Source organism: Polypterus senegalus, chromosome 16 (assembly GCF_016835505.1).
Source record: "Polypterus senegalus isolate Bchr_013 chromosome 16, ASM1683550v1, whole genome shotgun sequence".
Classification (NCBI taxonomy): Eukaryota; Metazoa; Chordata; class Cladistia; order Polypteriformes; family Polypteridae; genus Polypterus; species Polypterus senegalus.
Window position 1 is genome coordinate 5,299,678 of NC_053169.1, and position 9,987 is coordinate 5,309,664.

At 43.2% G+C, this 9,987-nt stretch overlaps 1 long non-coding RNA gene across 1 annotated transcript; it reads left to right on the forward strand.

Moving 5' to 3' along the window:
- The first annotated feature begins 1,394 nt into the window (after nucleotides 1-1,394).
- LOC120516709 lies at nucleotides 1,395-7,869 on the forward strand. Its single transcript, XR_005630893.1, has 3 exons — nucleotides 1,395-1,482; nucleotides 6,906-6,982; nucleotides 7,728-7,869. It is a non-coding gene; the product is annotated as an uncharacterized LOC120516709 (long non-coding RNA).
- The last annotated feature ends 2,118 nt before the right edge of the window (nucleotides 7,870-9,987 follow it).

The following is a 9,987-nucleotide window of genomic DNA, read 5'->3' on the forward strand; positions in this document are numbered from 1 at the left end:
TTAAAAGTACATTATGATTATACAGTGCCTTCCAAAATAAAAATGTTTTAAAATTAGCTTTACTGAGAAACAATGATAGAAATGCTATACTGTATAGCGCCTTTGAAAACCGGCACACCTCAATGCATAGCATGAAGGAATAATCAAAAAAGAAACAGTATATAGCGCCTTTCAAAAATGTGCACTTCGAAGTATATTATGACAAAATAGGCTTTTTTTGTTTTATTGATTATATTAAAAACAAATTGCATTCCATACAAATAACTCAAGTTTAACAAAAAAAAAAAAGGTTCGAAATTAATCAACTCCCATCCCAAAATAGGCTTTATTAAGATAGAATGAGATTTTATACAGCGCCCTTTCAAATATACACTTTTCAAAAGTACATTATGAGTAAATACATTTTATATAAACGGCAAAAACGGCAGATTATCTACTGCCTTCCAAAATAAGCCTAGTTTAAAAGAACTTTGTAAGGAAATTATCTTTATTCAGAAATAGTGGGAAATAGACAATATAGTCAGTCAGTCAGTCAGTCAGTCGGTCAGTCAGTCATTATCCAGTGCCTTTATAAATATACACACCTCAAAGTATGGAGAAATAAGCTTTATTGAAAAAGAGAGTATATAGTGCCTTTCAAAACTGTGCATACCTCAAAGTATATTATGGCCAAACAAGCGTTAGTAAAAAAGAAAGGCTATATAGAGCGCCTTTCCAAATAAATCTGGTTTAAAAGAACTTTAAATGGAAATTTACTTCAAAAGCTTTATTAAACAAGAAAGACTACATTGCGCCTTTCAAAGTATGCACTCTTCAAAGTACATTTTGAATAAATAAGTGTTCTAAAAATGCTAGATTAGAAGAAAGGCAGCGCCATTCAACTTTGCATGCAGCGGAGCGGCAGCAGCGGGCGTGCGGGTGTTACAGCGGGCATGAGGTGGGCGTGCGGCGGGCGTGCGGGTGCCGCACATTAAGGCAGAGTTGCTTGTGACTCCATTACGGCGGAGTTCATTTCGGTTTTTGCAATTCCATGTTATATTTAGAGAAGAAATCTAAACGTTCTGTTTGTTTGTGACGCGTTGCGGGTTTATTCCCGGAAGATCAAACGACCAGCCGCCGATTGCTGCACTGCTGAACTGCCATCTCTTTGGTCGTTTAATGAAGAAGACTGAAGACTACGTGCCAGCGGGACTTCGTTCTCTTTGTGACGGTGCAAAGCAACTGTGTGTTTAATCGACACGCTGTCGTAGCCTGAGTGGGCGTCCCAAATGGGGGTTCTGAGTCGAGTGAGTATCCTGCCCCACATAGATTATATAGTGCCTTTCAGTATGAATGTGGTTTAAAAGAACATCAAAAGGAAATTGGCTTTTTTTTTTTTTACAAAATAACGATAGGAAGACTATGGAGTGCCTTTCAAACTCTGCGTGGTTCAGAGCAAATTACGAGGAAACAAGCAAGAGAGCAAAAAAGTTTTGTGAAAAGGTAAGTGCACCTCATGAAATGTTCTTTCTTTTTAAACGCATTTCAAGATGAGGTCTTAGTGTCCGCAGTATTCAGAGAAAACGGTGAGGAAAACAGAAACAAAAATGTCTTCAATGATAAGATGTGCCATTCCCTCCCCATTAACAGCTGGGGTTGCCCCTCAAGATGGCATTCCCTGTAAGTGTCTGACTTCTTTCAGCCTTGTGATGTTTGAGGGGGGTCTCCGGTGCACACTCAAACAACAACGTCTTGATGGACTTCAGATCCAGGCTTTGACTTGGCCATTCTAGAACCTTCTGTTTCTTTCTTTCTTTCTTTCTTTCTTTCTTTCTTTCTTTCTTTCTTTCTTTCTTTCTTTCTTTCCGTCCATCCCTAGGGTCATTTTCGTGGTCTCACGTTATCCCCAAGCACCACTCTGGTACAATGAAGAACTCCTAGTGGGTTCCATGATGATGAGCTGGCCAGGCTCTGATGCAGCCAAGCTGCCATTTCCACCAGCACGCTGTACGGTTGCTGTCAGGTTCTTCCGGTCGAACGCCATCTTTAGTTTTCACCAAACGCGTCTTCTGGTGCTTTGCCGTGTCTTTCCTCGAAGCATTGATCCAGAAGTCCTGGTCTTTGCCTTGATGCTCTTTCTGCTTTCCCTCAGTCACACCTCCCATGTAGACCCCCTTTGTGCAGCCCCTTGCTAATTAATGGTAGACCCCTGTGCAGGGCCAAGAGGTGACTGAAGGTCTTGTGGTCTAAAGACTCCATTCGGCCTCTTGTGTTCTGCTCTGGGGCTGAACCTGCTGGGGTATCCTGGCCTGGACAAGTTCTTTGGCTCAGTGGTTGAGTGGCTGATTTCCAAATATTTTTTTAAATCCTTTGCGAGACCCTTAAGCAGCCATAATCCATAGGAAGGCCTCAGAGAGCTCCTTCTGTCTTGGCATGGTGGTCAGCTGCATTGCAACAGGAGACGAGGTGTCTGAGGTTTGGGGACAAGGACACAGCCAGACGAGGTGATAAATGGGGGGACTGCACTTACTATTTCTTCATGTTAAATAACCCTAACCCTAAAATTTGCTTTTTCTTTATTTAAAGGAGACAATGGCCTACAAACTGCAAATGTGGCCTGATGTTTGATCTACATTGTCACCTTCATTTGTTGCAATGAAGATCAAATCAGAATCCGTCCACTTCTTTTAAACAAGAAGGGGCGAACAAAGCATTTCATGGGGTGTCGTTACTTTTTCACACGGTTGTAACAAAAGGGATGAAAGACCACAAGGGGAAAGTATTGGAGTGTCCATCCAAAAAGCTGGACCTGAGGATGGACTGTCTTGCCATGGACTGGGAGAACCTTCTGGAACCCAAACCCGAACTTGAACAATCGATATCAAGGTGAGCGTCCGCCAAACCTTCACAAAGTTCATGGAAAACGAGGACCAGATGGCTGAAGTCCATGAGTCTGTTAGCCATTGCTAGGATGTGAAGGAGACCCCCAAACAGACTGAACACCGGGGCTGTGTGCCAACAGGACGTGTGAGGCACTGGCAGGCGCAGACCCTAAAAGTCTTCAGCCTCAGTCTTCAGAAACGTTTGCCCACAACGTGGCCACGTTGGTCAGCTGGACTCTGTCAATGTGACACTGATGACCCTACAAGTGCCCCAGTGACTCGGTGGGAGTGTCTTCTTTACTTCCATTAGTGTCCCAGTGACAGCTAAGAGACCCCAGGATTTTAGACCTTCTGATCATTGAGCAGCTTCTCAGTTTCCATCCACCGTCTTGAAGGTTTGCTTAAGCAGCCTGGAAGTTTCCAGAAATCAATGTCATAACATTTGAAAGCCTCTGATCGACCAGTTGAGTTCATTTGGAGGCCACTGGTGGCTTTTTTAAGGGCCACCGTCTCCTTGTCTATGGGAAAATCCAAGCAAAATGGTGGAACTCCACAAGTCCTGTTCCTCCTTAGGAGTGACATCCAGACATCTGAAGGTACCAACGAGAAGGAGCAGACAGACAGGAGGCACAACATCACTGCCAGAGGTGTGCAAACTTTGTGGTGCCAACGCACCTCTGTGCTCCATTAAGAGAGTCCGTCAGTGCCAGGGCCTGAAGTGCTGTCACTCACTCAAGAAGCCCCCAAAACCAGAGTGACGTTTGCAGGACACAGGAGTGCCTTGTGGTCAGACCCATTCGGCCATCGTGATCACCACTGTTCATGGAAGAAGAAGGGTGAGGCTTTCTGGCCAAAGAACACTACGAAGTATGGGGGTGGAGCAAAGGGACGGGGACACTTCAGAAAACAAATGGTGTCACGGGGAAGGAGGGTCATCTGGAATCTCTGAAGCACAAAAGTTCAAACTCCCAGCAGGACAATGATGGTCAGGTTACCTCCAAAGGACAACACGGTGACAGGAGAGTATGGAGTGTGTGGACACCAGGGGGCGCTCCAGCTCCACAAGCAGGCTCAGACTCAGGTTTAAAAGGCAAAGAGACTTTTATGGTGGGAAACTCTTCCTCAGAAGTGCTTCCCACCACAGCCACAAGTACAATTAAGCACAACACTTCCTTTTCTCTCGGTCACTGCCTACTCCACTCTTCCTCGTTAGCGTTGTCCACCTTCCTCCCGACTCTGCCTCATTCCTCTGAGGCAGGGAGTTCCTTTCATCTCCCACCCAGGAGTACTTTCAGTCTTCTGTACATGAGGTATGAATTCAGTTCTAGGTGAGGTGGAAGCCCCATGAAGCTGGTCTCCCCAGTGCCTGCAGCATCCCCTGGTGGCACCTAAGAGTTCTATGTCCCATGATGCCCTGTGAGAACCCAAGAAGCCGCTGCCAACCAAGGAGGCTTCCATCTAGCACTCCAGGGGAGTTAATGCCCTGTACACGCTTTCTCCTTCCGGTCCTTCGATCCCGAGGGCATCCCGGCCAGGTAAGGACCTCACAAGTGGCCGTCACAAAGCCTGGACCTGAACTTCACAGAAACGGAAACGGTGCATCTGAGCAGAGGCGGACCACAAGCCAACGTGACTTACAGAAGCTCCGCCATGAGGAACAAGTGAAGGATCCTGCCACGGATTGTGAGAAGCTTCTGGAAGAAGACCCTGAGTGACTGACTCAAGCTGAGGGTTAAGCCCACCGAATACTAACAAAGTCCATGGAAACCCACTGAGAATGTGACCTTGGATATGAAGGCTGAAATCGGCGAGTCTCTTAGCTGTCGAGACCCTAATGGACTGAATGGCAGGAATGTGTGCTGACGTGACGTGACGGGGGGCTGGCAAACATGGAGTCTGAAAGTCTTCAGCCGAGGGGGATGGAAGCCTTTGGCCTCAGCGGTAGTCGCGGTGCCGGCGAGTCGTGATGTGTTGCGTGTTGATTTGCACATACAAGTCACAGTTTTACTGCACTCTGCACATGGGACCCTATAAGTGGCACAGTGGGTCACTTCACTTGCTGCTTCACGGCCCACCGCTTGGCCACTGCACCAATGTGCTTGTTGGCTCAGAAGGAGTTTTTAACCCCAGGGGGTCCGAGTCTTTGAACAGTGGCTCATGCAAGGACGCGGGTTCAAGTCACTCCCTGCACACCCGGTGGGACCCCCAAGGGAGTCACTTTACCTCTCTGTGTGAATGATTAGTGCGTAAAATAATTGAACGCAGTCCTGTGGATCGGCTGCCATTTTCTATGACTGTGGTCCGTAAGGCCGCTCATCTCTGAACTTGACTTCATACCAAGTATGCCATCGCAGCTCTTTATTGGTACTGAACAACTCATAATGTAACACAACCTGCTCAAGACCACCTAATCCAGATCAGGGTCCTGGGGGCCGAGTCGACCCTGGCAGCACTGGGCACAAGACAGTTAAAGGGAGGTGGGCAGGACATCCCACACACCTGTTCACACTCGGCCATCAACGCCTAACGTGGAAGACTTTAGGAATCTGAGACCACCTGAAAGGGAAACACGAAAACTCCAGCTGACCAACTGAGCAGGCGCAGTGCTTACATGACAAGGCGGAAAGGGCTAAACGACTGCTGCGGCCCCCGTGAACAACTCGTTCATGGTGACAAGGGTGGCATGTGCTGAGGTGGTGCATGGTGGGATGTGGAAAACACTCGGAAGAACAGGAAAGCCCTGAATTTGGGGGGGCTAGTGATCAGGTGGTCAGACGTGAGGGGGCAGGGGGCAGCCACACAGCTGGATGGACTGGTAAAGGCCGGCCGCCATTACAAGACCTCAACTGTGTTCAGTCCTGGGGCTGCAGGGTTCACTTTATCCCACCAGCCCACCCCCTGATACTCTAAGGGTTCCTACTAACAAGGCCTTGTTTAAAAGGCGCTTTAAAGAGTGAGGGTCGGGGGGTCCTGGGACAAGTGCTTGGTATTCGGGGTGCAGGCTGCCACCCGTGTCCGTCTTTCCCTTTCAGCTGTAATCAGTAAGTGAAAAATATGACTTTAGAGGATTATGCCGAGTTTTTTTTCTGCCATTTACTAAACATTCGTCCAGATTAGCCGAGTGATCAGCAGACATTAAACGAAGTTAAATTACATTGAATTACTACATTAATATTATTACTTTGTCCTCTTCCCAACATTATATAATGAATCCGCTAAGTATTAACATCTTAGCAATTTATTTATATAGAAAAATCCTCCACAACTCACCAAATTAAAGCAAACTGCGCTATGTGGGCCCACCGGGTGGGGTGGGGGGGGGTTGCTCTTAACCCGCAAATGTCCAAAGTGAAAATGACGAGCGGTGGGCGGTTGTACTGGCGACTGCTGTGAAAGGCGCTATATGACCTACAACTCAACCAAAAATGTGTCCTGAGCTACCGGGCCATTCACGGTCTCCTTATCACACTCAAGGCGGGGTCCCCGGTGTCTTTGACTTGGCTGTTATTGTGAAAGGCGCTATACACACTCAAGGGTGATGGAGAGAGAATGCATCCTGAATTATAATTGAGATTTTGTGCTGACTGGTTTGTCAGCTCATTTTTCTAACTTCATTCCAAAAGGCGCTCTATACACTCAAGATTCATGAAGTAAGAAGCCCCCTGTATTGTATGGGGATTCTGTGTTTGTTTGGTTTTTTAAATTGTGTTCCTGTTTTCTTTGTCTTGGTAGTTGTTGTGAAAGGCGCTATACAGCCTCAACATTGATTAAAAATTGGGATCACATTGGGATGCTGTGTTGCTTTGTGTTCTCCTGCCGTGTTTCTTATTGTGAAAGACCCCATACTGCCTTGTCACTTTGTGTGGCTTTTTATTGTATTCGTGTTTTCTTTGTATAGCGCCTTTCACAACTGCTAACTTAAGATTGATTCGAACAGAACTCGGCGTACCTTCTTATTTTTTTATTGCGTCCTCATTACCTTCTTATTGCCCCCTTATGAAAGGCGCTATACAACATAATTGTGTTCTCACTTTTTTTTCTCAGATTACTTTCTTCACCTCATTCTGGAAGACAAAACACAAACTCAGGATTGACGAATAAACAAACATCCCATAGTGCTGGTGAGTAATTTTTAAAATTATATTCTACTTTTGTATGTATAGTGCCTTTCACAGCTAGAAGTATGACAAAGTGAAGATCGAGTGAGAGACCACCATTTTATTTTTTTGTATTGTGTTCTTGTGGGCCCTCTTATGAAAGGCGCTATACAACATAAAGTCTGATTGGAAAGCCGTCTCGCATGTGTGGAGTTTTTCTGCTGCTTTTCTAATTATATTCTGGTTTTATTTGTCACACTTCTTTTTGTGAAAGGCGCTATACAACCTCATCATTGATTGAGGTAGCATCCTGTATTATTTCCTAAGCCTGCATTGTTTTTGTTTTTTTTATTGTTTCCTTATTTTCATGTTTAGCGCCTTTCACAGTGAAAACTACGACAAAGCATCCGGCAGACGCGTCTTTCCATTGTTTTCTATTGTGATCTTACGAGGGACGTTCAGAAAGTTTAGGCTCTTTTATATTTTCGTTGGAAACGGTGAAGGCGGGGGGGAGTAGGAAGGGGGCATTAAAACTGACTACGTAGAAAAGTGATGTCCTTAATAAGTTAGAGTTAAAAAAAAAAGTGCGGACGCTTTATGAACGGCCCTCGTATTTACTGTGACTCCTGTGAAAGGCGCTATACAGCATGACGGCTGAATGCTCACGTAGCCGCCACTGTGTTGTTGGTCTCAGCTGCTCTTTTCATTGTCTCCTGATTCAATCTCATTTATTCATTGTATTGAATTTACGTTTATTCATTTTATTTAGTATCCCGTGACCCTGTGTTAGGATATAGCGGGTTGGATAATGGATGGATGGAAGTTCAAAATGACACCACTGCGTTTAATACGGATAAGAAGTTTATGAATTCATTTATTTATTTCATTGTTATTAATGTATTTTATTTATTAGCTAGGCGTTTTTGCTGTCTTCATCTTTGTTTAAAACTGTAACGGAGTTTACTCATTTCTTAATTGAATTAACTTTAATGAAATGTTATTAATTTTATTTCTTTTTGATTGTTTTTGTTTATTGTAAATATCACTATCATAATCTCTGTTTAATAATGAATTGTATGTATTTCATTAATGTTCATTTTATTTATTTGTAAATTATCATCTTTCTTTAACACTAATATGGAGTGACTCGTTTCTTAATACAACTCCCTTCATTTGAGTACTTTGTGTTAATTACTTTTCTTTAGTGAGTTACAATTCTCACTATCAATCTTTCTTTAACAGAAGTTCAATCATTTCTTAATATAATACGTTTCTTTTATTTTATCTTAATTTTACTAACTTGTTCATTTCTCTATCATTATTTTTGTTAAGTACTGGAGTTTAATTAATCTCTTCATACAAATCTATCTTGTTTTGTTTTTTGTTCATTAAATTTATTTAACTTACAGTTTTCTCCATCATAATCTTTCTTTAAAATGTTTGGTCATTTCTTTATTAATTTCTCGTATATGATGTTAATTCATTGTCTTTTTCACTATTGTAATGTTTATTTAATACTAATATGGAGTTTATTCATTTCTTAATAGAATTCGTTGCATTTCGTTGGTTTCCTGTTCATTTTATTTACTAATGTGTTCATTTCTCTGTCGCAATCTTTCTTTAATACTAATACATGAATGGACTTCGCGCGTATTTGGTTCATTTCTTTAATGTTAATTATTTGTACTTTTTAATTTATCCTTTTCTCCCCCGTAGTCTTTGTTTAATACTAACGCAGAGTTTTTGAAGCGCCCAGTGATGCGAAAGATGCGAGTCGCCTTCCTGTGGGTCTCCGCTAATTCTTCTATATAGCGCCTTTCACTGCACCAGCCTCCCAATTGGCTGGTCAGCAGGGACGTGCGGTCAGGGGAGGCAGAGCCTCACGTGTCATTATGAAAAGTAAAAATGCTAATAATGATAACATAAAATAAATGTGTCCACTGGTCGGTACTATAAATTTGTTTTCTGTATGATTCCTATAATTTTGATCATTTTTAATTTTGAATCGCTGAATTGGCGCATTTCCTGTTCATTTACAGAGGGAGAAATGCAAATTGCGGGAGCAACGAGCCTCACCTCCCCTCGGACTGCGCTCTCCTCACACGCCGGATTGATGCCTGCGATTGTCGCGTGCCTGTCGCTGTCTCTCTGTGTCGCCAATATAATGTCTGCAGACACCTTTATTATACACCTGACTTTCAGCAGTCTGGCTAATATCTTTACAACAACCTTTATTTCTAGAGCACATTGTCATACAAATAATGGAGCTCAAAGTGCTTTACATGAGGAAGAAAGAGAAAAAAGACAAATTAATAAGAAAAATAAGACAAAACTCATTAACATAGAATAAAAGTAAGGTCCGATGGCCAGGGAGGACAGAAAAAAAACAAAAAAACTCCAGACGGCTGGAGAAAAAATAAAATCTGCAGGGGGCCACGAGACCACCCAGCCCCCTCTGGGCATAGTGAATGTGTGTGACGTATTTAGTGTTGCTGACCGGACATAAAACCGCAGTGAGAAGGCACAAGGCGAGTGAGGCAGACAGTACCGTGCTGTCCTGAAGGGGGCGCATGTGAGCCCAACAGGTGCTCATCGCTGCTGTTGTTCTCCGCAGAGGCGCCAATAGGTTAGCGACATCAGAAAGTCACGTGCACTGCAGCGGGCCGTTTAGTTTTATTTTTTGTTCCGACTACCTGCCAAAATGGAAGATTAAGGTTTTTAAAACTAAAGGAAAACAAGGAGGACTTTGGCAAGAAAGTGACGGATTTTTCTGTGGAGAAGGATAGGCGCATGGACGTCATTTACAAATAAACGTAACACCATAAACGGTTTTCAATTTTATAAAAAAAAATAGACTCAGACTAAGAAAAAAACAATCCATTATTTTAAAACTAATTTTTAACCTGAAATAAAATATTCTTTTGTTTTTCTTGTTATCCTTTTGTTGAACACCCTGTATTAAAATTGATTAAAGCATCAGGACTTTTAAAAAAACAAAATTCTTCAATGAAGGTCAAAATTGAAATCCG